This window comes from Hyperoodon ampullatus (assembly GCF_949752795.1).
Source record: "Hyperoodon ampullatus genome assembly, contig: scaffold_107, whole genome shotgun sequence".
Taxonomy (NCBI): Eukaryota; Metazoa; Chordata; class Mammalia; order Artiodactyla; family Ziphiidae; genus Hyperoodon; species Hyperoodon ampullatus.
This window is the reverse complement of record NW_027640852.1, coordinates 818,968-845,293: the sequence shown is the minus strand read 5'-3', so window position 1 is coordinate 845,293 and position 26,326 is coordinate 818,968. Positions and strand designations below refer to the sequence as shown.

The 26,326-nt window shown below is 50.9% G+C and overlaps 1 pseudogene across 1 annotated transcript; it reads left to right on the top strand.

Annotated features, from left to right (window-relative positions):
* Positions 1-4,458: 4,458 nt before the first annotated feature.
* LOC307070021 (BCL-6 corepressor-like) lies at positions 4,459-23,459 on the top strand (annotated as a pseudogene). The gene is made up of 12 exons: positions 4,459-4,932; positions 5,590-5,643; positions 6,088-6,257; positions 11,872-12,117; positions 12,459-12,835; positions 13,300-13,551; positions 13,881-14,135; positions 19,253-19,419; positions 20,570-20,715; positions 21,151-21,228; positions 21,391-21,547; positions 22,967-23,459. The product of its transcript is annotated as a BCL-6 corepressor-like (transcript).
* Positions 23,460-26,326: the final 2,867 nt, after the last annotated feature.

Genomic DNA, 26,326 nt, shown 5'->3' with positions numbered 1-26,326 from the left:
GAATTTCTCCTGGCTTCAAGGTCAAAAAGGAAAAGACACAAGAGCAGCTTTGCAAATTCACTGGGGGTCTTGCCTTTCCAGTGCTTTTCATTTTTATGCCCTGTGATTTTTGGGAAAGCAGGAGCCTTTTACTGTCAATTCTGGGTTACCCAACTGGGTAAGAGATAGTCTAGGTAATGCAAATTTAGAGTTCAGTATCAAATCATTTCCATTTAGCTTTGGAGTCATCTGAAAATTTGGATTTAAATGTTGAGTGGGTCTTATGTTCTTGGAATTGTCATTAGAAAACAGATACAGGAGTTACTGGTTGGGATCATACATGGTTATGTCCAGGTTATTGGACTTAACCATGCTGGTCACTGACCACCCCATTGAAAACGAGTAGACTGGCATTCTGGATGATATGTCAGTCTCTTATGAGCTTGGTTGGCATTACTGAAAAAATAAAAGTTGTGGATCCGCAAACCCATAGACTATATAGACTGTGTTCCCCTGCAAAATTCTAACTCCGTGGCCACCTTATCTTCCTAACATCAAGTGGGAGCAGTCTGGCCGGTCCATCTCGTTCTCTTGATCTGGAGTCCTCTGCAAAAGACATCCCCCTTTTCTGCACCAGCACATACATCACAGCCCTGAAGAACGTGTAGACATCTGAGATACGTTAACAGTGGGGGAGGGCTGATATCCCATGCACAGACACATAAATGCCTGTTAGACCTGGAAATTGAAAACCAGAGAGGCGGGGCCACACTGGTTTTGGCTCAGGCCACCAGCCACTGGTGTTCCCAGCAAAATGTTCCCAATGTGGGAGTTTGAGGAAGCAGGGAAAGGCAGGTGGTGTGAGTTTATTAGGACTTGAGGCCCTCAGCCTCGCACTGAGGCCAGCTGAACCCCCAGAACGTGCTTCCTGCCCTCCTATGGGCTGCTCCTCCTAAAGGTACTTGGTTTCAACAGTTATTTGTGCATCAGATTAAAGACTGAAGGGAGAGGGAACAGCAAGCCTAAATTCTTGATATCATACGCCACCTCCCTTTCTCTTCTTATTATATAAGCAATTCATGTGAAAAACAAATAAGGCCAACAAAACAAAACAAAATTACCTGAAATCTTGCTATCCAAAAGTTACCATGAGTATTTTGGTGTATACTTGTTCCAGATTTTTCTTTATTTTCAACCCTTCATTAAGGCCATTGTAGTCTTGACAGATGATGCTGGCACAAGCACTTGAGATGAGGCTCCTCTTTTTAAGATACTGTATTTGCATTTGGCTTAATTTCTCTCAGGCCCTGCCTTGCCTGGTCCCCAGCGTGGTGTTTTCTGCTGCAGTCTCTGTAAATTGGAGTTGGGGTGATGGGGCGGTCAGGCAGGGCTGTGTGTATCTGTGTCTGTATGAGGGAGGGCGGGCACACTTTCCAGTGTTTCTGGGCAACAAGCAGGCACTCACTGCAGTTTCCTATCCCTCAGGCCTGGGCTGTGGAGACAGGGGAAGTACCAGGAAGGGGTGGACGACCCCGACCCAGCTAAATGGAAGGCCCAGCTCTGCTGTGCGCTCAACAAGAGCAGGGAATTCAACCTGATGTACGACGGCACCAAGGAGGTGCCCATGAACCCAGTGAAGATATATCAAATGTGTGACATCCCCCAGCCCCAGGGCTCTGTCATTAACCCAGGTGAGGCCCCAGCTGCTGGGGAGAAGGTGGACAGTGTGCCAGGTTCCGGGCTGGACCCTGAAAGCGATAGTCGACTTGAAAGTCGCCTCGCTTAACAGGGAGATCAGCTCGGTGCTTTGTGACCGCCTGGAGGGGTGGGATAGGGAGGGTGGGAGGGAGACGCAAAAGGGAGGGGATATGGGAACATATGTATACATATAACTGATTAAATTTGTGATAAAGCAAAAAATAAAAAAAAAAAAAAAAGGAAAAAAAAAAAAAAAAAAAAAAGAAAGTCGCCTCGCTTACAAAGTTGAAGACTGGTAAATAAAGCAAGAAATCCTGTCCCTAGAAAGAACCCAGAGAACAAAAGATATAAGCGCAGCACAGTCTTCCTGCCCACCCAGTGGAACAGTAAAGCATTAGAAAGAAGAGGAGGTATTGAGTTCTATAAAAGATAACTTCTCTTGGGACTCAACACTGAGAAGAGAGGCCAGGTAGTTTAGAAGAAGGAGGGATTAAAACTTAGAAGGTCTGAGGTATAAACCTCGGTCTTTCCATTTCACTACTTGTGGGACATTGAATCAAGTCATTCAACCTTTTGAGCCTCAGCTTCTTCCACTATAAAATCTGGGTTCTCATCTTTCCTGCGTATTTCAAAGGCTGTTCTAAGAATCAATTGACATGACATTATGAAGGCTATTAAGTTCTCTATAAATGATGGGTAAGTGATCATTTAATTTGTATGATATTTTTCCTAGGAGAATACCACCTGATCCCTATATTTACTCAATGTTTAGCAAGTTCCGACCAAGAGCCAGATAATTTAGACTTGACCTCCAGTGAATCTAGTGAGGCTCTGCCATGAGGGAAGGGTCTGTCTTCACAGTAAGCTTATAAAGGAGAGAAGCTGTGCTCCTTGGGTCCTTAGAAGGGATGCTAATGTGTAGAAAGGGGTTTAGAGTAGGAATTCAAAGATTTCTAGGAGAAGGGAGCACGGTCTGCAGCTCCTGGATAGGGGAGGGGATGAGAGCTTGCACTGGGGCTCCGTAGGAGGAGCTGGGAGTGGGGTGAACACCCTTGGTTCCCACTCTTTGGCATTGAGGGTGCACACTGAACCCAAGGAACCTCTGTGCTGGCAGTGCCCAGCTTGAACAGTGGGTCAGCTGCAGGGATGACAGTGCAACGGGAGCGCCTCACTTTTGACCTTTGTGTGTGTGTGTGTGTGTGTTTCTCGGGTAGGATCCACTGGATCTGCTCCTTGGGATGAGAAAGATAATGATGTGGATGAAGAAGATGAGGAAGATGAGCTGGACCAGTCCCAGCACCACGTTCCCATCCAGGACACCTTCCCCTTCCTGAACATCAATGGTGAGTGGGGTGGGGGGTGGGACAGAGGCATGGAGAGGATGTAAGGGGCTTTGATTTTGCAACCGTTGACACCATATCCACCATTGCACTGGGAGCAGCGACCAGGCCCTGGGGCCAGGCTGCCAGTCTGTTAGCAAGTAGGAGTCCTAGGCAAAGGAACTCCGTAGGCATAGTTATCCCAGTGGGGTGGCTTCTAGGCAGAGAGAGCATCTTCTGGATCTTATGTGATAATTCAGAGAAATTAAAAAATTAAATTCATTCTCAATCCCGCATACAAATACACAAGCTGTTATAAATTTTGCTGATTTCCTTCAGGCCAAGTGCAGGGATCATTTTCGTGAATTGTAGGCAAACTCTTGTGCTATTTCCCTCGGTACAAATTTTCTGTCACTGCCTTAACAGCCTCTGCTAAGGCTGTATCATGGGAAACTTGTGGCTCTACAGCTGTTAATACTAGGCTCTGATAAAATTTCTCTGCTAGAGACTTTTATCTTTTTTTAATTAATTAACTAATTTATTTATTTTTTGCAGTATGCGGGCCTCTCACTGTTGTGGCCTCTCCCATTGCGGAGCACAGGCTCCGGACGCGCAGGCTCGGCGGCCATGGCTCACGGGTCCAGCCGCTCCGCGGCATGTGGGATCTTCCCGGATCGGGGCACGAACCCGTGTCCCCTGCATTGGCAGGCGGACTCTCAACCACTGCGCCACCAGGGAAGCCCTATCTTTTTTTTTAATTGACTTTTTGGATTCAGCTTCCCAGGAAAGATGAGTTTAGAGGCTGGAGGGTCACTGTGACACAGAGCAGGTGCTGCGTCTCCCGCTGCACGTTCTGAGGCTCGAGCACAAGGGGAGCTGCTCGTCCACAGCAGCTTCACTGGAACTTGTCACTGACGTGCTCCGTGTCATATGACTTGCATTCAGTTGAGGAGCTTTTCACTACTTTTCTAAGTTCCATCTGGCTGCTAGGGTCCAATGAGATCCTTTGGCCACCTAGAGGATTCAGTGTATCAAGAGGATCCCTGTAGGGTTCTGGGGTCCCTTCCCGAGGTGATGCCCCTTCTGTTGAGAGTCAGGAAGTGACTCTTATCTGTCTACTTGCCCTCCTTCACTTACCCTGTCATTTAGAACCTTGTTGCAAGTGATGAGTAAAGACAACGATCATAGAGCTCTCTCAGGTTAATATTGCCACAGCTACATTCCCACTTGGTGCAATGTTAAGATTTGGACATTTGGAAATGTGAGATCCTTTCCCAAATCTTTGGCTCACTCATTCTGTTATTCTCACCCCTTAAAAGGATGCAACCCATTTCCAGGATCATGATTTCCCTTTTTTTTTTTTCATGTTTTTTTAAAGCTAATATTGTGTGTCCTTACGTTATGGGCCACCTTGGATCCTGTATGGAAACATGTGAACATATATTAAAAATAAAAAAGTAAAATGTGGCCACACCGGGATTTCATTGCCCTGAGAGAGGAGTTGGGGCGCATCAGTGACTTCCACGAAGCCTATACTTTCAAACAGGCTCCGGGCCAGCCAGTCTCCGGCTTAAGCAAGGAGAATGTTCCAGCGGTAACCAACAAGGAGAACCTGGCAACGCCAGTCTCGACTCCATTCCTGGTGCCGACCCTGGGGAGCGACGGCTCTGCGGTCACTTTCGGGAAAACCCAAGAGGATCCCAAACCATTTTGTGTGGGCAGTGCCCCACCGAGTGTGGACGTCACCCCCACCTACACCAAAGACGGAGCTGACGAGGCAGGATCAACCGATGGCAAAGTTCTGAAACCGAAGCCATCTAAGCTGGCAAAGAGAATCGCAAACTCCGCTGGTTACGTGGGTGACCGGTTCAAGTGTGTCGCTACCGGACTGTACGCAGACTCCAGTCAGCTCGGCCGGGAGCAGCGGGCATTGCAGGTGAGCCCCCCACCCGAATTTCAGGAGCCTGACCAGTTGTCAGGTTTTTTTAATGTGTGAAGAGGAGGGGGCCGGGGGTATGATAGGGCAGGACACCGGGCTGATTTGGTTAATGAAGCTTAGGATAATTTAAATGTTTGAAATGTGTCCAGTAAGGGGACGTAAGTGGATACTTTAAGTTATTCTGTAGATTTTAAGCGAACTCCACTCGAATGCTGATAACGGAAGTTTTAATTATTGCGAAGGATGTCTAAAAGACTGCATGACGTTTACCTATCAATCGCTTTGATTTCTCTGCCGTTACTGTACGTTAACAAATATACCTAAAAGCGCTGCTTAGAAGGCCTTATGTGATACTTGGTGGAGGTGTGTAGCGGCCGCATGTCTGTGAGATTCGTGCAATTTTTTTTTCCACCAAAAAAACAAACAAACAAAAAAACCAAAAAAACAAACCTTGCTTAAAGGGATAGAGTATGTATTTAACTTGCTAGTGAATGATAGATGTTGTATAGGAATTTCCTTAAGATGTTTTACTTTTAATTAAAAGACAAATAAAGCCAAATTGTTTTGCAATGTTAAGAAAAAAATTGGTTTATGCTTATAAAAATGCATGAAGTTATCTAAATGATCCATTGAGTGCCCATTTTAATTACATAGATGGAAGGATTACAAGAGGACAGTATTTTATGTCTACCCGCTGCTTACTGTGAGGTCAGTTCTTCAAATTTTTATTACTAGAATCTTACATAAACCTTTTGAGTTAAATTTCATTTCCAAATATACAAAGGGAAGTTTGTGGGCCATGGTCGTCTTTATTCATTGTGCATTTGTTTTTTTTTCTGTTGTGTTTTTGTTTTGTTTTATTTACCTTCGAAAGAGAATGTCTGTCTCTATGCCACAGTGTATGTATGGCCATACATACACACCACATATATCTCTACATACATATGGCTTTACGAATAAAGAGTGTGTGACTAGTTACACATAGACACTCTTACATTTTTATCGTTCAATTTTAAAATATCTCAGTTGTATCATAAATTGTGGTTGGTTTTGGGCAAACTTTTCTTTGAAGATACTTTCCTTTAAGGTAAGGGCAGTGAAATAGCTTTGGTGGTAAGGTGTGTCTTTTTTCCATCTCCGTTCTGTTTGTAGCGTGCAGTGATGCGCTTCTCAGAGTTGGAGATGAAAGAGCGAGAAGGTGGCCACCCCACGACCAAAGACTCCGAGGTGCGCAAATTCAGCCCCGCTGACTGGGAAAGGCTGAAAGCCAAAGTCGGTCGCCCTGGAGGAGGCCATTGCCGACCAGAACGACAGTGAGAGATGTAAGTGAACCCAGGCGGCTCACGTGTGGTACCACGTCGGTGGGAACGGGGCGGTTCCACTCCCAGTGCCGAGGGAGGTGAGAGGAAACAATACGCTTCCGACGGCCCAGCGTCGGGTTGCTGGCTGTTCGGAGAACGGGCTGCTCTGGCCACCCTTCCCAGCTGTGGATTGCAAGGCTGGGTGTCCTTTTGAGCGTTGCGGCATCCAGGAGTGAAGCACCTATGGAATGTTGTTTCCTGGCACGCATCTCCTTTTTCCGGAGAAATGCTAGTCCTGTAGTTAGTAATAGTCTGATACAGCAGAGCGGAGGAATGGCAGTGCAAGACCTCCAGCGTCGCAGGTGTGTGTTCTGTTTTGTAGCAGGTACGGATACGGGTTTTTGGTAGCAGTGGAATGACACTTGCAGCCAGAGCCAGACCCTCCAGAGTGACAGTCTCCTATGGGAGGGAGTGGAGAGTACTCGGATTCTCCCTCCAAAGGCAGAGGTTTCGTTAAAATGAGATGAGGGCTGATGAAGGCACCAGAAAGATGAGCATAATTATTTTCTGTGGCAGGCTTGTTTGCAGTCATTAGGAGTTGAGAGCACGCTCCAAGGGCGTGGGATAAACGAGGGCGTTCTTCCTACCAGACGGGGTGTATTATGTTTTGGAGGCAAAATTGGAGAGAAAGCTAGTGTTTGCCTCGAGTCACACTCTGCGGTCCCATCAGCTGCTCCCCCACTGGGGTTGACTTCGGGCTTTGCCCTCGAGACTTCCTGGGCTGATGAGATGTGTTGGCAGCAAGTGGAGGTCTTTCTCCCGCTTTCTTCAGTGTGCGTGCTTGTGGCCTGCAGCCTGCTCCGGACCCCAGAAACCTCACCGGTGATGGTGAATGAGGGCACCTAGGTGAACGTCGAGGACAGGGTGGGCGTGACATCCTCCTGAGACGGGACAGTCGGGGGTGGTGGGCACGTTTGGGAGGTCCAGGCCCTTGGACCCAGTCGTAGGGTCGGCGTTCACCCGCACGCTTAGGTCGTGGGTGCCTGATGCAGTTCGGGAAAATTGTGGTCAGCAACAGCGTGTGCTTCTCTCTGCTGCTTGGAGCACTGCCCTCCCCCAGCTCGTCTTTGGGGTCAGACAAAGGCCTGTGGCCAGGGTTCTGGGTAAGCCACACCGGGACCGGTTTGTCCCACGTGGCTCCCGTAGACAGGGATTTCTGTGGCTAGTCAGTGGCGGCCTTCCCCGAGGGATGGGGCTCCTGATGTGCCTGGAGTGGACGATTCCGAGCTCCTCCCCTCGGGTTGGAATGAAAAACGGAGGGTCCAGGCCACCCTGGAGTGAAGCAGCAAGGAGGCCTCCCTCCTGGCCTGTGCTCACAGCTGGCACGCGGCCCTTACCCTCCTGAGTGGCCTCATAACTCAGCTCCTGGGGAAGTTTCTCAGAGAGACGTGATAAAAGTTGGCAAGGCCAAGTTCACGGGGATGCGCTCTTCTGAGGAGGGGATCTGCCTGCTCTGGGTGGACGGTGAGGGAGGCTGGAGGAAGGGAGCGGGCAGTTAACCGGCCTCGCGTCTTCTCGCCCTTTTCTCCAGCAACGTGGCCAAACCCAGGGTGGCCGCTGCCCTTCACGTCTCAGTGGCCTCACCCGCCCTTCTTCCCAGAGACGTTTGTGTGCGTCCTTCCCAGTCTTTCCTGCTGAGCGTGGGGACGAGAACTCGGTGTGGCTGATGGGGAGCAGGGCCTGAGCCCCAGACGATTCCGAAAGCCCCCTCCCCCCACCGCCTGCCTCCAGTCTCAGACCGACCGACGGGCCTCTTCCTGGAGCACCCGGGACATGGCCCAGTGAGCCATGACTCGCCACCATGGGAGGGCAGGAGAAGGGTTGGGGAAGGTGAGGGGCTCCGTTTGAAAGATGGGGGCAACGGAGGTGGGTTCCCCACCCACCCTCTGTCATGTAGAGACGTGGGGTTTGTAAATAGCTGGTCAGGAAAGGTCACCTGAAGGGGCCACTGTTCTTACTGCGGCCTCCACATCCAAGGCACAGCAGGTGTTCATTCCATTCAGCTGGATATGAATGGGCCATCTTGTTCTTGGGCCATCATGTCTTGAGCTGATATGGGCTCAGGTCCTTCTCATGGGTGTCGGTGTGGCCGAGAGCCGAGCTGTGAGCACATGGGAGCTGGGGCTGGGATTTGGGGCGGGCAGGGGTGACAAAGAGGGTCCAGGACGCCTTCAAGATGCCTTCCCCCTTGTGAGGCAGCCCCTACCCATGGAGGGACCAGGAGCTTCCAAGGTGGTGGGTGCTGTTTGCGTGGCCCTGGTTGTCCTGGTGCGGGTGCATCTTGTTGCTAGGGACTTGTTTAAAAAAGGAATTAACTTGAAAACACAGTGGCCGAGATACTCATTTATTCTTTATGATCACATGGGTGGCTGAGTGACATTTTTATTTTGGAAGTTCACCAAATGAGTTTGGAGGTTCCTCAGACTTGGAAGTTCATCACTAGGTACCCTCAGTGGCATTTGAAGACGGGGCGGGGCCAGGAGGCATTGGTCCCTTCCTTCTCAAACTTGGAGTAACCATCTCCCTTGCCAACCACTTGGCTGGGACAGGCCTAGGACCTGCTCAGTGGCAGTGCCTGGCCAGGAGCTGTAGGAAGCCTCAGTCGAGGGGCTTCATGAAACTTCTTTGCTCAGGGAACTTCTCTTCCAGCTGAGCACCTGCACGTTTGTAAACTACTTTGGAACAGAGATCCCCTGCACTCCTGTAGCGGGTGTAACTTTTAACAAGGTTAGCCCTGACTGGAGGTGCTATAGTTAAGCTACAGAGAAGGGGATTTTAATCCTGGGGAGCCTTCCAGCAACTCAGAACGCTCTCACCTTGTTTAGGCCTCACTGGGCATGGCTCAACCATGGTGAGGGTGCTTTGCTGCCACAGTGACTTGTAAATGTTGCTGTGGTGATGCTTCTGTGAGGTGATGCTATGGTACAACCATAATGAATTTGGGATATGTGTGCTGTGAGTCATAGGACCATGCTGCAGGGACCACGTCCACATCTTGCTTAGACTGGGTGACCAAGGGCACATGGCTTCCCACTTTTAGAAGGGCCAAAAGTAGCAATGATGGCAAAGCCTGATGGTTAGGATCCCCGTGTATCTATTTCTCTCCCCATGTCCTTTGCCCTCGAGGGTAATCCTCCTGTGGGTCGTGGTTAAACAGTCTTTGAGAAGCTCCAAGGGACACGGAGCCTCTACCCCATAGCTGGTGGCCATGGGCATCTTGGGCAGTCGGGGTGGGTGTCCTTCAGGGTTATTACTGACCTGGGTAAGGTCACACGAGCGTAAGGTCTTGGGGGGTCTTAGCTGAGGGGAATTGAGATCTTTGCCCTAAAAGGCTCCGGGCTTGGGGGAAGGGTGGATGGACCTAGTTTGGAAGAAGAAACTTTAAAATTGGACATGGGGGTTCTTAAGGTAGCCCTTCCATTCCTCCGTGGATCCCCTCCCACGGAGCTTTTAGGGAAGGCTGATTGGACCAGAGAAGTCCAGTGGTGTGACCAGAAGGGCTCACCTCTTAAAATTTCCTACATTTCAGGCCTGAGATTCAGGCTGGTCTGAAAGTCTTGGCATCTTTTGGTTAAAGGGATTTTTCCAGCCTTTCTCTGTGCGGAGCCCGGCCCGTGATGATGAAGCCCACCCTGGAGGGAGGCTAGCAGTAACATTCCCACTTTACAAGTGAAGGGGGCCGAGTTGTAAAGCGGCGCCATTCCTGCCCGAGTGTTTAAGAGGGTCACAGAGCAGCCGGAGTGAGAGTTGCAGCACGCCCTCTTCACCGGGCCTGCGGTAGCCTGGGCTGCATCACCCGTAAGCACAGGCCAGGAGTTTGGGGTTTCTCCTGCTGCCATGACAGGAGACCCTCGCGGTTGGGGTGATTCCACCATTCCGGCAAGAGTAGACGGGTATCCGTCCCACCTTGGGGTACCCTTGGAGAAAAGCTAAGTGTGTTCCACCATTGAGAACACAGGTCAGGCTAGCCCAGGCCAGGGTGAGGTTCATCCCCACAACTGACTGCCATTAAATGCTGGGAATGCCCCCCAAGAGAGGCTGATCAGGGGACCAGCCGGCTGGGCAGAAGTGGGAGTGATACTTGAAGTGGTCTAGGGAGAGGAGGAGGAATGCGAGCAGCATGTGAGGGGTGTGTCCATGATTTCATCTAGAAAAACGGGCTGTGGGAGCTTAGCTCAGGTGTGAACGAAATACCAAACTCATACACCCACCCCCACCCCCGGCCGGTGATGGACACGGTCATCTTCGGGGAACTCTTTAACAGCACAGTGATCGTTATGGAATTATTTGTGTGTTAGAAACAATGTGACTGGCAAAGCAGTTGAACTGTTTCTTTGGCTAGAGCAACAGTGAGGAGTGATGTTAGGCTGGGGTGACTGGAGGAAAAGCCCCAAGTGGATGCGAGATTGAGCACTGAGCACAGGGGGCAGGAGCAGCACAGGCGGAGCTGGGGTGTGAGCCGTTCAGCCCTGCCCGCCGCCCCCCACCCCCCACCCCCATGAAGGGGGTTGGGGTCTTGTCTTTGAAATGTCCTGAGATGCTTGTTGCCTGGGAAGGAAGGCGTGGAGACGTGCCAGGTGGGTGACTGGTGTCACTGAGGGCCTTCTTCCTAGACAGGAAATAGGAGCAGCCCCTCGATGGCAGTGAAATGCTTTTCCCCCCACGGGTGTGGAAAGAGGACAGACGGACTTGTGGCAATCTGGTTGAGTTCTTTGAAATCGCCCTTGACCCTTGTGCGTGCACCGGGAAGCCTTTCCTTTCCCTTTGCCAGGCTCCTCTTCCCTTGGTCTCCCCAGCTTCCCAGCCTCCCACCATTCTTTCCCTTCCCTTCTTCCCCCCCGCCCCTGCTGACCCAAGTGAACATTGGTGCTGTGTCTGTGTAGATGGCAGTTGGGGGCTATTGGTCTCTTGATGACATCAGCCTTTTTTGTTTACTAGCAGCTGTTTCCATAGTCATTTGTAGCTCCGCTCTGATGGGTTGGATCTTACTGTGAGGTCACTCACCCCCCTTTAAAAGTAAGCCACCTTGGAGGGCTTCCCTGGTGGCGCAGAGGTTGAGAGTCCGCCTGCCGATGCAGGGGACGCGGGTTCGTACCCCGGTCTGGGAGGATCCCACGTGCCGCGGAGCGGCTGGGCCCGTGAGCTATGGCCGCTGAGCCTGCGCATCCGGAGCCTGTGCTCCGCAACGGGAAAGGCCACAACAGTGAGAGGCCCACATACCACAAAAAAAAAAAAAAAAAAAAAAAAAAAAAAATAAAAGTAAGCCACCTTGGAGAGTTAAGCAGTCAGGGAGTTATCTCACATGCCTACAGAGGGGTGGTGTAGATGCCTCACCTTGACCCTTGAAGGATGGATTGTGAGTGGGCTACGTGCCTCATTTCCTGCTTTCTTTGCTGGTTGTGTTCAGCTGTCCTTCCTTTGGGACGTCTTTCTGAGGGTTTTGTGCTTCCAGTGTGTGAGGCCCCTGGTCTCCAAAGGGGGGGTCTGTTGGTAGCAGATTGCCTTGGGCATGGGGGTCCTGCCTGCTCCTGGTGACCTTTGTTCCCTCCTTTCCGGGTTGTCTCCCCTCCCCTAGGGGAGTGTTATGATGGAAGCAAACCTGACCCCTTGAAAGCCCCAGAAGACAGTGATCTTCCTGAGGACATGGACACGGAGTCCCCCAGAGAGTCCCCCGCCGACCAGGCGGCCCCGGACGCGTCACGCAGCCCCACCCTCCGGCTGAACAGAAAGCGCAAGGTCTCTGGCGATAGGAACCACACTGAGACCACTGTGCTCCCGGAGGACTCTCTGCTGAAAGCCAAGCGGAGACGGGTCTCCAAAGATGAGCTCGGTTTCGCTTCGGGCCCGCAGGGCACCCTACGGAAGTCCTGGAGCGGAGCAGTGGAAAGTTCCAGTCCCACCCTGGAGCCCTGGGGGGAGCCACTCACACCTCCCCACCCCCACCCCATCCCACCCCCCACCCCCCCAAAGCCAGGTGCCGGGGCTGGAGCCCAAAGGTGGCCAAAGGCAAATAGGCCCCCTCCCGAGACTTGGTGACAAGTTCCAGCCAACACAGTGACCACACCCCTCCCCTCCCCCACCCGTTAGTGATGTGTAAGACCGTTTGTTCCCCGGCCCGCCCCGGGGGGCTTCTTCATTAATTTGTAGTTGTTTCTCCATTAGCTGACTGGCCTGAGAGGGAAATGACAAACAGTTCCTCTAACCACTTAGAAGAGCCACATTATAGTGAGCTGACCAACCTGAGGTGTGCATTGAATTAACAGGGCTCCATCCCAGAAAGCAGCGCCGCTTGCCGCACCTTAGAGAACGGCGGGAGCAGAGAGCAAACCTGGCCGGCAGGGCAGGAAGGAAGTGACCCAGGCGGTTCAGCCTGCGGTCACCCCCCAGGGCAATAGCATCTCCGAAGAGAAACCTGGCAGGAAAAGGGCAGAGGCCAAAAGCAACAGAAGCTGGTTGGAGGAGTCCCTTAAATGCAGTGACAATGAACAGGGTACGCACGGGGCGGGGGGCGCCCCTGGAGGGTGGATCACCCGCCCTCTGTGGGACACGGCCCTGGAGGGGACCTGAGCGCCATCCAAGTTGACAAGAGTAGCGTGTGGCGAGCGGGGAGTTTTCTCCATGGGGTCCTTTCAGCCTGCACACTTCCTTATGGAATGGACAGTGAGGCGGGAGTGCGACCTCCTGGGCTGCTCCTCATCACCCAGCCCGCGGCTGGGCAGGAAGGGAAGTCTTGGGTGAGCCCGGGCGCTTGTCAGTGCCCTCATTCCAGCCTCAGGCTGTCCCCGGTCGCCCTGTCCCGAGCCCCCAGGCCCCCCACGGGTGGGGACGGGAGCGCACGAAGGGCTGGCTTCTCTGCCCTCTCTTGCGGCCCTTTGAAGCGACTTGCCATTTGGCGTGTCGTGGCTTAGCCTATTTGCCGGTTGAATGTGGGATAATTAAAATATTAGTGCTTTGAAAACATAATCGGTGTATCTTTAAAAACTGAAGCTGCTCCAACGATCAGTGCTAACAATGGGCTTTTCTTTCCTCACCGGCTACAACTGTGTGACACCCGCTTCTTCTCCCCCTGACAGATGTGCTGTGCGTGGATGAAGAAATGGATTGACAGCCTTCGCCCCTGCCGCAGAAATACACCGACAACAGCGAGAAACCATCCGGGAAGGGACCATGCAAAACCAAGCATTTGATCCCTCAGGAGCCCAGGCGGGGCTTGCCGCTGCCAGGGGACTCCTACGTGGACAATGCGGGTGGCAAGGTACCTCTTGCCCCTGGCTCTCCCCCGCCCCCCGGGCCTGTGCAGGCACATCCCGCCTGCCTACTTCTCTGCTTCTGGGGACAAAGCTTTCCTCTTCCTGAACCCCTCCCCCAGAACGTCACTGCCCCTTCCTAGGGGACCTGTCTCCTGGGTGGCGGTGAGGTTTCCAGCGAGTAAAAATGCACCCCCTGCCTCCCGCCCCGCCTCCCCCAGACAGAGAGGAGGAAAAGTGCTTTCCTCCACTCAGGTTTGTAACTCAGGGAGGAGGCGAACCAGGCGGGTGGTGGAAGGACAGCCTGAAATGTGTGCGCTGCCTGGTTTCGTGATAGGTGACCGTCCGGAGATTTTGAAAGCGGCCTGAGCCCAGTTCCGACTATGATCTTTCGCCGGCCAAGCAGGACCAGAAGCCCTTGGACCGTTTGCAGCAATTGTTACCAGCTTCCCAGGCCTCGCAGCTGACGTGCTCAAGCTCCCCTCCAGAGACCACCCAGTCCCGCCCGATGCCACCAGAAGCGTGGACAATTATTGTCAATAAGAACGCGGGCGAGACCCTCCTACAGCAGGCCTCCCGGCTTGGCTACGAGGTGAGCATCCTTGTGGGTGCCCCGGATCAGGATCCGCCGGCTGCTGCTCCTTGGGTGGGGGACACACTGGCTGGGGATGGGGGGCGGGTCTCAGAGCCCAGCCCCCTCCACGTGGCGGGCTGGGCTGGGTGTTCCAGCAGGGTGTTTGCGTCGGCCCCGCTCACACTGCGGGCTCTTTGGTGGCTTGTTCAGTCGTGGTGTGAAAAGAAAGGCCGGCCTCTCTGATGTTCCGTTCCCGTTCAGGCAGGTAGGCTGCTTCGGCCAGTCCGGCTCACTCATCTCTGATATAAAATCTGACCTAACCCAGGGCTTGGCGACCAGGGGAATTTTAATGAGCTCTTTTGGATTCTGAATAGCAAGAGGGAGAGTAGTCATTAGCTCTACTAACTTGTGCTGTCTGGGGCAGAGTGATGCCCCTGTGGGGTAGCGGGTGGGGAGTGCTGTGCAGAGTCTGGGTGGGAGTGGGGCAGACCTGAGCAGTCTCTTTCTGAGGGGGCGCGGGAGCCGAGGGCTGGTGGGCGGGGAGCAGGGCTTGAGCCTTGCCCAGAACTCCCCGTCCACACTGCTGTATCCCCACCCAGCACGGCTGGTGACAGTGAGAGCCTCTACTGCTAGAGCAACATAGAAGATAGCTGATGTCTGCCTAAGCCCGCGTGACCTGTAGTAACTCCTTTCACCCTTGTAACATCTTCACTTGGGAGTAACGAGTACTAGCCCACTCTCGGATGAGGAAACGGAGCCTCAGAGGGGTTAGCTGATACCCGTACAGGTAGCAATCCAGCAGTGCTCCACAGCCCACCACGCTCCTCAGCAAGACTGGCTCACACTGGAATTGCCCGTCTTACAGTTCAAAACCTCTGTGAGACAGATGACTCTCTCTGCCCTGTGCAGTCCCCCCACCATACTTGTCAGTAGCGATTGTGATGTAATAGCCCGCAGGGCAAAGGCATTGTTCTGTGCTGGCATCAGCCCTCTGGGAGTTGAATGGTGACAGTAAAACGCGGTTCCGCAGGCTGAGCGTGGAGGTGTGGATGAGCACTGGGGTGGCAGGACCCAGGCTGGCCCGGAGCCCTGGCGCCCACACCCTCAGCCAGCTCTGTGCCCCCGTCCCCCGTCTCCCGTCGTGTCCCCCCACCCCGGCCCATAGTGCCGTGAGCCCTTCGAAGTGTGCCTGCCTTGGCCCTAAGGCATGACTGTGGGTGGGAAGTTGGAAGCACTAGGGCTATGCTTAGTTTGGGGGTGTTTTTTGTTGTTGTGGGTTGAATGTGCTGTTGTTTATATCTACACGTCTCTTGGAGACCTCTCCGTTAGCTAGAGAGCACTTTCTGGTAGTTGGCGCAGTTCCTTGCAGGTGAAGTCCAAGGAGCACCCGGTTGGCTCCCCAAGAGCTGAGAGCGGGCGCCGAGGAGGACGGAGCGGATGGTGCACATAGTGCTGAGCTGGACCCCCCGTGGTGGAGAAGATAGTCTCCTCGCTTCCAGCAAACGCTGGAGGTGGGGGGGAGACCCCTAACCCCAACTTCTGGGTTAGGGTTGAGAAAGTAGACTCCCGCTCCCAGCAAATGCTGGAGATGGGGGGCGGGGTGCTGCTGCACCCGCCGTGGAGGGCGGGGCTCCGAGCCCCACCTGTGAACTTGGCATCATTTCCAGCAGCCTCCCTTTGGGACCAGAGACGTCAAAAGACCCTCGTTGGTCCTCTAAGACAGTTTCCATTTTGGTTTGGTGGCTCTGAGGCCTGGACCAAGGGGCACTTGATCCATACTTTTTTAGGCTACCTGGCCTTTGATTGCACAGGAAGCCTTGGGAATGTTTACGGTCGGATTTGTTTTTTTCTTCAAATGTAAATTTCAATATGTAGATTACACAGATCACCAGTGTTGATGCTGAACATGTGACAAGTAGATGAACGCTTTCAACTTTGAATCCAACTTTCTGGGATTTCTCTGGGCAGGATTTTATTTTATTTTATTTTATTTATTTTTTTTTTTTATTTTTATTTTTTTTTGCGGTATGCGGGCCTCTCACTGTTGTGGCCTCTCCCGTTGCGGAGCACAGGCTCCGGACGCGCAGTCTCAGCGGCCATGGCTCACGGGCCCAGCCGCTCCGCGGCATGTGGGATCTTCCCGGACCGGGGCACGAACCCGTGTCCCCTGCATCAGCAGGCGGATTCTTAACCACTGTGCCACCAGGGAAGCCCTGGGCAGGATTTTAAATGTTGGGATGATGGCCCAGTTGGGAGATGTGGCAGCTTAAACCTTTTAAAATGGAAGGACAGTTTGCTTAACCAGATAAGGGTGTGGTTTGGGAGGGTTTTCCTGAAGTTTTGTCTTCAGCATTCTTGGTTATTTTCTTCTGCTTAGCCAAAGATACCATGTGCAGTATAAAGGCTGTCTGAGCTTTATGTCATGATAATCTGGTTCTGGAAGTTTAGAAACACACTCTGGCTTCAGATCCGCGTTAAATAGATCACTTGCGTGGCCAAAGACCTCAAACCTTTCCCTCCTGGGAAAAAGGCTTCTATTTCTTAGGCTAAAACGCCAGTGTGCAACCACATGCTTGTGCCTTTAGCGGTGATGGTTAAATTTTCTATGAATTGAATAAGTCATGTTTTTTAAAAAGTTAATGAGGCATTTAATTAATTAACAACGTCGGGCTTATGGCCTTTATGGTTACATTTTGCGGGTAATGGCATTCGGTTTATAGCCGCTGAACAGAGAGCTGTCCGACAAAAGCAGTTTGACTTTGCTTGGGAATGGCTGGGCTGCCCTTCAGACACTCCCGTTTATTTCTAGCGGAGAAAATAAACCAAGGAATGTGTTGCGTCGACAGACTCTCCCCGCCTCTTCACCTTTCAGTTAGAGAAAGTGTTGGTGGTGATGGTTGCCATCCATTTAGAGGCCATCACCCTCCTAGCTAGGAGAGTGTAGTTAGCCCACTTGACCCCCAACGGAGAAGGCCTGTGGGATGCTCGTCACAGCTGGATTGCATCCCTCTAACTGGGGCCCTCTTGGGCCTTTTGAATCTTCCCAGCTGACCACGTACCAAAGACCTGAGTTATAGGTCTAGTACTTCATGTTAATTGAACTTGGGGTTTAATATCTCTGGGCCTCAGTTTCCAAGTGTTGAATGAGGATAGTACTACCTTCCTTTCCTGCTATCTCCTGGGTTCCTGTGGGTGACAGAAGACGTCCTCATCTGGGGAAATGAGAAGCACTGTGTAAATAGTGGGATCAACGTGGTTGAGTTAGGACAGCCCGTGGCAAAAAGTCTGACCTGGCCGTGGGGCTACTGCTGCCTTTGTTGCCATCTTCCAGGAGAAGAGAGTTGACTTGCCCATCAGCTTGGACGGCCTTTCATTTCTAGGTACCCTTGAATCTGCCCTAGTAGTGATGAAGGTTTCCAGGTGAAGGCCATGATTGTCACAGCAAATAAACCCTGGGTTGAGTAAATTGATGTGTGCACAGCAGTTGGTGGCTTTCAGAACTGATCCCAGAGCCACGTGACAGGGCCTCTCCCTGGCTGGGGCACACAACTCATTAGCTTGCAGCCGTCCACTCAAGTCTGGCTAGTGAGGGCCTGCTAAAAGAGCAGCAGCTTCATGCGGTATCCTGGATACCAGGGCTCGGGGCAGGTGGCCTGGGAGCCCAGAGGGTTGTGGGCTTTCTGGCAGGTTGGGATGTAAACGGAGAAACGCATTCGTGGGCGTGCCTTTTCTCTTCCTCCTCTTGTTTTGGAAGGGAGCTGCTGCAGTGACCTGAAGTAACAGGGCACCGATGGCCAGGTTTACCAGCATGCCCCATTGGGTTCACGTGGTAAGCAAATGGAACATTCTAGTTCGCTCCCAAGTGAGTGGTCACCTTTGATTGGCGTGTCCTCCAAAGGGCATAAAAGGTTTTACAGAACCCATCTCGCACTTATGGGCGGCTAGAATGACCCCCGTTTTAGGTTTAACAGATGAGTTACCTGAGAGATGTCACAAGGGGGCCTGTTCTGACCCCATCCCATCCCCCTTACCCAGCAGACCATGTGCTGGGCCACATGCACGTTCTGCCTACTCCCAGCTCTCAGAACCTGACAGCTCTCTGCTGGGCACGACTTACCCAGTATAAACAGTATAACGTGTCTTCTGGTGGCAAATGCTTTCGATGCGTCTGAAAACTTTCTTAAGGTAATAAAACATGGAATAAATTCCTGCTCTGCTTACTGGGAGTGGTTCATATTAGTATTTTAACAAGCCAAAGAAATAAGGTTAATAACAGTGATTCTAATGCACAGTGTTGACACAGAACATCTCCGGTGGGGGGGGCGGTGAACGTTTTATTTGATTCTTGAAATGTGGAGGTTGCAGCCTGTGGTGTATCAGGTTCCTGTCATTAACTTGAGTAAATATGAAAAAATTAGACTGATTCTGCCCCGAGAGGGTGGAGTGAGGCAAAATAGAGGGTGGGGTTATTGGAGGCAATTTGTGTCATTCCTCGAGGATGGAGGGAGAGAGCTTCTCTTTAACTCTACTTAACATACAGACAAGAGCATCTGAGGCCCAGGTTCTGATTTGGGGTCTTAACAGGGGGCGTGAGGATGTAGCTGACCTGGGTGTCCCTGCTTCTCTAAGCTGGGGAATGTTCTCTGGCTGATTTAAGCTCTCTTTAAGTGTTGGTCGTCCATGCTTTTATCTAAACTTGTGTTATCGTCCACTGCCACCGACTGAACAGACCCATCAAGTGAGAATGGTCTGTGCTTGGCAATGTGTCATCTAAGATGTTAGCAGCCGTGACACCTCTGTACTGGTCACGTCGGCCCCTGGGCTGAGGGCTTTCATCGCTATCCGAATGCGTCCTCTCAGCAGCCCTGTGGAAGCTTGGAGAAGTTCAAGGGTAGCTTGCCCATGGCCAGGCCACTGGTGCAGCAGAGCCTTAGACAACACTGTCTGCATCTCCAAGCCCTTCTCACGCACTCTCGTCCCCCACCAGGATGCCTGCCGCCTGCCCGCGCCATGGTGGGCTTTTGGCCCCAAGGATGTATGCCTTTGAAAGTGGGCACCGCCAAGCTATGGGGAGGTCACCCTTACAAGGTTCACTGTATGGTGGTCTGATGGTATCTCGTCTCCTCTCCCCGTAGGAAGTGGTCTTGTACTGCCTGGAGAACAAGATTTGTGATGTGAACCACCGCGACAACGCGGGTTACTGTGCCCTGCACGAGGCTTGTGCAAGAGGTTGGCTCAACATCGTACGACACCTCCTCGAATATGGCGCCGATGTCAACTGCAGTGCCCAGGATGGAACCGGGTCAGTGGCGGTCTTGCTCTTGGCCTGGCCCTGCTGGGCCATAGGCAGTGGTTCTCAGGGTGTGCGGGGAACCCCAGAAGGAAAGATGGAGAGTGAGTGCCATGTAAACACACTGATGGCGGAGTCCTCTAGAATGGAATCGGACAGATCTTTCTGGCAAATTTACATAGAACTTTAAAACTCTGTGACGCTCTTATGGACAGAAGTCCCTGAAAATGTTGAGCCTGCATGAATAATCAGGGGTGTTCTCTTTTAAGACCCTGGACTCTTCACCAGCGTCTGTTGAATCACAATCTTTAACATATATGTGAGTTGAAAGTTCCAGGAGTACAGACAGGTCCAGTGGTAACTGGCTTGATAGGACCTGCCGTGTCCACCCACATCCCCGGGCCTGGCCCCCACTCTGTCCTTGACCTCGGTTTATTGGCCAGAGGCCCAGGTCTGAGTCAGCCCAAGCATCTTCCTGGTTGTACCTGGGATGCCACCACGAGGCAGGGCACCGGGGCTTTCCTGACAGTCATAAAATTAGCAGAACTGTAAGGTATTTGGTGGTTCATGGTTTCCACATAGCATCCTTTCTGGATGGGACTGCGGCCAGTGTTCCTGACCCCAGCGGACACGGGCAGGAGGACTCTGTACCGTCCTGAGAACTCGCCCTGCCTGTCGACTGCTGCTGGGCGAGAGTGTTGATCACTCATCTCCACGTTGGTTTCAGGAGAGGTTCCACTTTGCCCCTAGTTTCTTTTACAAACTGCACTTCTGGGGTTTTGTTTGTAATGGTGTAACAATGGCTTCTCGTATCTGCTTCCGTGATGCTGGGGTTCTTCCCCCCACCCCGCCGTACGTTACCTTCTTACAGTCTGTCACTATTTAAGTTCATTGGAAACGTTTTCATCGTGGCCTGAGTTCCTCCTTGGGCCATGCATTAAGAGAGATTTGCATTGAAGAATTAGGCCTGAGATGGTCCCTTCACCTGTCCCGTAAAGGGTTATGTGTTGAAATAACAGAGTAATTTGTCGCAACGACTGTACGCTCACCTCCTCGGTGAAATAGCGCGCCTACGAGGCTTGGCCGCACACGCTCAATTTTGCCCCGTGTCCTTAGAAGCAAGCGTCGTGTGCACAGGTGTAATCCCCCGCACCTCTCCTAGGCCTCTCCACGATGCTGTCAAGAATGATCATCTCGAAATTGTCCGCTTGCTCCTCTCCTACGGTGCTGATCCTACCCTGGCTACGTACTCAGGTAGAACCATCAAGAAAGTGAACCACAGCGAACTTCTGGAGAAGTTCTTAACAGGTACGGCAGAGGTCAAGACACGGTCTTGTTCAAGCCTCTAGACGGTGACTTCACAGCCTTTCACCTGGGTTCCCCCTACCCCCACCCCCCGTTTACTCTAAGTGACCCTTTACTGGGAAAAGCAGCCCAACGTTAGTCTGTCAAAGAAGAGATCCATACTTTGAGTTTTGCAAGGTGGGGGGCTGGAAAACTCTTAGCTAGCCAGGCTAGCTTTTGTTTGGCAGGCTGGGGCGGTGAGGCGGGCAGTCCCTCAGGAAGGTGGGTGGACGCGTGGGGAGGTTTCAGTCAGATACCTGGAGGCGTGTGCAGTGGGACTTGTCAGGAGGTGACACCAGCCCCAGCGTGAGATGTTCCCGAGCTCCAGCAGCATTTGCCTCTTACCAGCAGGCGTTATCTTGTTTCTCTCTCTCTCTCTCTCTCCCCCTCTCTCTCCAGACTGTTTAAATAACCTGCAGGCTCCTGACGACGGTAACCCCGGTTGCTCTTCGGAGTTCTCTGGCAGCTGTGTGTGTGGTGAGCAGCCTTGTTCGTTTCAGTTGGGCTTGTGGGGGTGGGGGTGGTGCTGTGAGCAGGGCTTGCTTGGGAAAGAATTTTTCCAGGGTCCTTTTTGGAGAACAGCTGGAATCTTGCTCCAGCTTGCTGACCTCTCTCTTGTTTGCCCCCCTCCCCGGTTAGAACCAGATGATGAAAGTGGTTACGATGTTTTAGCAAATCCCCCAGGACCGGAGGACCAGGATGACAGCAACGAGGCCTATGGTGACCTATTGGAATTTGAATTTTCCGAAGACCCCCTTTTGCCGTGTTATAACGTCCAGGTGTCCGTCGCTCAGGGGTGAGCGTGGCCAGCGTGTGGTCGAGAGCCAGCCCAGCTGCTCTGTGGGGTGGCAGGAGTTAGAAATCCCCTTCAGCAGATGAGGGTGGATGCGTTGGGGGGTGAGTGAATTCCTCACCAAGTGTCCACCGACCTCACATAATACAGTGGAACTTTTCCAGAAAAGTTTGGGGGGTGGGAGGGCTCCCCAGCCAGCTGCCCTCATTGGAACACACCCCTAGAGCCCAAAGGACACGGGAGTCAGTGACTGCAATTGCACAGTTTCAGTCACTGAACTCTTGGGGAAGGGATCCTCCCCAAACGGCTACCATAGGGGCCTTCCAAGGCGCGTGAGGTCCACGGGACGATACTGATGTGTACCCTCTTCTCGTATAAGATTAGAGAAAGTCGTATGTGGCACCTGGGATTTTACGTGTCTTCAGATTTGCTTAGATCGAGTCTTGTCCCCACGGTCGGGCCACTGTGCCCCCCGACCAACCCTTCGGAGTGAACACATCAGGAGACCTTGCTCTGCTGTGTGTTGACCCCAGTGCTTAAGGAGTAGCATCCTCCTTGGACTCTGAGGCTGGGAACGTGTCTGCCTTTGTGGTGACATTCTATTCGGGATAGAGATGATAAAGCGTGGCAGGGTATCAGGAAGGATTGTACCACCTCCCTTCTCGAAAAAACCTCACTCCCGGCAGCATTGAGGGGCGGGTTGGAGGTGTGGGAAAGGAAAGGAAAGCCAGGTGACCTCGAGTGTTTCTCATGCTCTCTCCGTGAGGGCCGGAGGAGAGGAGAGGTCAAAGAGGTGTTTGCCATCTCCCTTGGGTTGGCATACAGACTGGTTTTCCCCAGTGAGTAGAACGGGGTGCACTTACTTGGAGAGGGGTGACCTGAGTTGTGGCCAGAGCCAAGGCAGCACTGGGGTGGCCTGCAACGAGGCTCGTTCAGGGGCGCTGCTCCTGCTTTTGTCTAAGTTGGCTGATCCGCCCTAGGTGGTCTCTTAACACATGCACATGAGTCCAGAGTTCCCCCGCTAGAAGTAGATCTTCCGGGCTTCCCTGGTGGCACAGTGGTTAAGAATCCGCCTGCCAGTTCAGGGGACACAGGTTCGAGCCCTGGTCCGGGAAGATCCCACATGCCACGGAGCAACTAAGCCCGTGCGCCACAGCTACTGAGCCTGCGCTCTAGAGCCCGCGAGCCACAACTAGAGAAAGCCCGTGCGCAGCAACAGGCCCAACGCAGCCAAAAGTAAATAAATAAATAAAATTAAAAAAGAAGAAGTAGATCTTCTAAGGACAGTGAGAAGTGGGGTGGGGGTGGGGTAATCAAAGTGGAAGTAGCAGGCCCTTTCACCGCCAGGAGACAGGTAGTTCATAGTTGGGAGCGCCTCTAATTTTGCCGGAAACTCAAACCACTGTCCTTTCTCTGGTGTAGGCCTCGTAACTGGCTGTTGCTCTCAGACCTGCTCAAGAAACTGCAAATGTCCTCCTGCATATTCCGCTGCAATTTCCCAAATGTGGAAATTGTCACCATCGCGGAGGCTGAGTTCTACTGGCAAGTATCAGCAAGTCTCCTATTCTCTTGCCCCAAAGACCTGGAGTCCTTTAATCTGGAAAGTAAGGAGCTCTTAGATCTGGTGGAGTTCACGAACAAGCTTCAGACTCTGCTGGGCTCATCCGTGGAGTGGATCCTCCCCAGAGACCTGGAGTCAGACGACGACTGGTGAGCTCTCCGGGGCCCGCCGTGTACAGTGTGTCATGGTGTTAATCCTTGTGCATATGTGTCATAATACGACTATTTTTGTAAAGAAAGGACACTATGAGACACGACTCCAGTCGGAAGGACTTTGAAACATGTTTTTTTCTTTTTAAAATTTTAAGTCAGTTTTTATGAAGTTGTTAATAAAGTTTCTTTACTTTTCAATGTACACATGCTTTGGAATATGTTTGTTTTTACTCGGAACAATTGTTTCTTTTCTTTTTTAAGGAGAAAAAAAAAAAAGGAAAAGGAGCTCCACACTTTGACTTAATTTCATACAAAGCTCCGACAACAGAGGCCATAACTGTTGAGAGTTGCTTTTGGGGCAAATTAAACCAGTAAAATTTTAAACTCTTCCTCCATATTAAAGGGATTAAATAAATTGGCCACTTTGGTGCACCTGTGTCCTGCGAATTGTCCAATTGAAGATGGAGGTTTAGAAAGTGAGTTTCAGTCTCGTTTAAGTCTCTTCCCATCAGACTGGTCTCGTGATTTCCTACACACCATGTTACTTCCTGTCTACCTTTCCTTGGTGTTCTTCATGGCTGGATTGTCTCCTGTACCTGCTCAAACCTTGGTCCATTCTCATTTGTACCATGGAAGTTTGTCATGCTGGATACTGTCAGAATTAATCTTACTTAAGTTTGTGTTGAGCCGCAAACCACATGTTTTGTATATTTTCTGTTTTCTCTGTTTGTTTATATTTTTATGGTTTCTCTTCAAGAAATAGGAAGGGAAATAGCAAGATGAAGAGCAAAAAAGTCATCATTCTCTTTCAATTGTTAGAACATCTATCTGCAATCATAATTATGATGCACTGTGGTGTGTGTTAAAATAGGAAATACATGTAACGTCCCGTAGGAGCAGCAGACTCAGTGGTGTTGGTGAGGGTGTGTCATGGAAGTAATCACAAAGCAGGTGACTTTTGATTAGGGTCCTGAAAGATTAGTGTGCCTTCCCTGTGTCCAGTAGTGGTCTGGAGGGGTCAGGAAGCCTGCCTTTCACTTTGAGGGAACAGAGGGTTTGAGGTCCTCTCTCTTCTATTGCTCTAGTGCACTGCAGAGCAGCTAATAAAATACTGGGTTTACAGTTGACGTTTAAATCGCTGATTGATCATCAAGATTGGCATGTATCATTGGAAATGAAAATCGGAGGAGTCTTATGCTTTTTAGGTTTTTCTTTTTTTTTCCTTTGTCTCAAAAGTATGTAGTACTTTACTGAGTGGTTGGGAATAAAGTTTGCAGTATTCAGTGTATTCAGTTTTAGTATCTAAATAGAATTAAACTGTTGCTGTAAACTGGAATAACACTTTGTTACTGACGGGTTTTAGGATTCATCAGTTCATCAATTACCTGTTTGGGAAGATTGTAGTTAATGATTTTAAGAATGTGGCTATAAACCTCCAATTGACTCAAGAAAAGCAAATAAGTCAAGATTGACAAATGTATAGGCTCTTCATCTTATTGTGTGTGTGTGTGTGTTTTTTTCCTTTTAGTTGTCAAGGTATAAAGAACTCTATCACTGTTAAGACAGTAAACTTCATGGGGTATAATCTGACATGGCAGGGAACAGATCACATGGTCAAGATCTTAAAGGTGATTTGATGTTTAAACTTTCATGAAAACATATGTGATTGAAGCACATTAACATATTGATACAGATGGCAGTTAATCTTTGTCTTTTCATACATGTGAGTGCAGCTTTTGTTTTGTAGAAAGAATATGACCAAATGGTGATGTGGATTGCTGTTGCATAAACTATAGTGTTGAATCCCCAGTGTTTGCACTTGAGTTTAACAACTCTGTGGTTTCCTATCTTCTTCCTGAGACACTTAATCTCAGGTCCATCCTCGTTACACAGAGTGGTAAATTAGAGAACGATTAATATCACCATTTAAAGAAGGGAGACTGAAATCTCAACCATCCTGAACATAGGAACTGAAGGGGCCTCTCAGCAGTTCAGAGAGTTATTACCAAGCCAGTCGGCTGAATGCTGTTCAGTTTTCTCCATAGCAGAGCCTTCCAGGTCCTTCTTTTGAGCTTATTTATTTTTATACACAATTCTGTATGGAATACTGTACATAATACTAAATAGTTGTATTAAGTGGGTTTAACTGGTGATGTATTTACATGAAGATCTAACTTCGTTTTGTTGATATCTTTTTAGGGGCTTTCCATTCATCAAAGCTCGTGATGTAGGTAATCAGTTGGTGGTGTGTAGCTATCATATTTATGATATATAGGGCTTGAATTGGGAAAGGTGGATGGTCATTCTTCTTGCTTTTTAAACTGACAGAGCCTTACATGAAGCATTTCCCTCTCTGAAATAAATCCATGTAAAACATGTTTGGTCGCTCTCCCAATGCAACTGTGTAGTTGTGTGGATTTGGCACACAGCTGGCAGCCTTGTGGTTATGTCTGTAAACAAGGAAGCCTGTTTTCCAGTCCGCAAATCAGCTGTTACCCAGTGAAGCGAACTTGACTGCCATTTCTGACCCCTCACATGGAGCTGTCATACTCAAGAATGTTCACATGTTTTCAAGAAACGTTTGTGGGCTAAATGTACAAATTCCTGATCTGAAAGCCAATATAAAGCAACATCTCCCAAACCTCTGCTCTCTCACCAAGGCTACACACATTCCCTCGCTTATGGCCTCGTGGCAATCTAATACTGTAAGTATCAGATTCTCCTTCCCAGTGGTCTTGGGAGACTGCATAGTTGCTCTGTGAAAGGCACCACTGCTGAGGTTGAGAGAAGAGCATCTTGGGTGTCAGTCCTGGCCTTGCATTCCCAGAGAGAGGGGTGTGCACCTCGTTCCCCTGTTAGGGTTTTCCTATGCTGCAGGGTTTGCTACTTGTTGTCAAAATGATGTCCTAGTGAATTGTTTTCTGCATGGTTATATAATCCCAGCACACTTCTTTATGATCTGTAGACTTTTATGGGGCTGTGGCCAGGTCATTTGTTTTTTTTTTTTTTTTTTTTTTTTTGCTGTACGCGGGCCTCTCACTGTTGTGGTCTCTCCCGTTGCGGAAGACA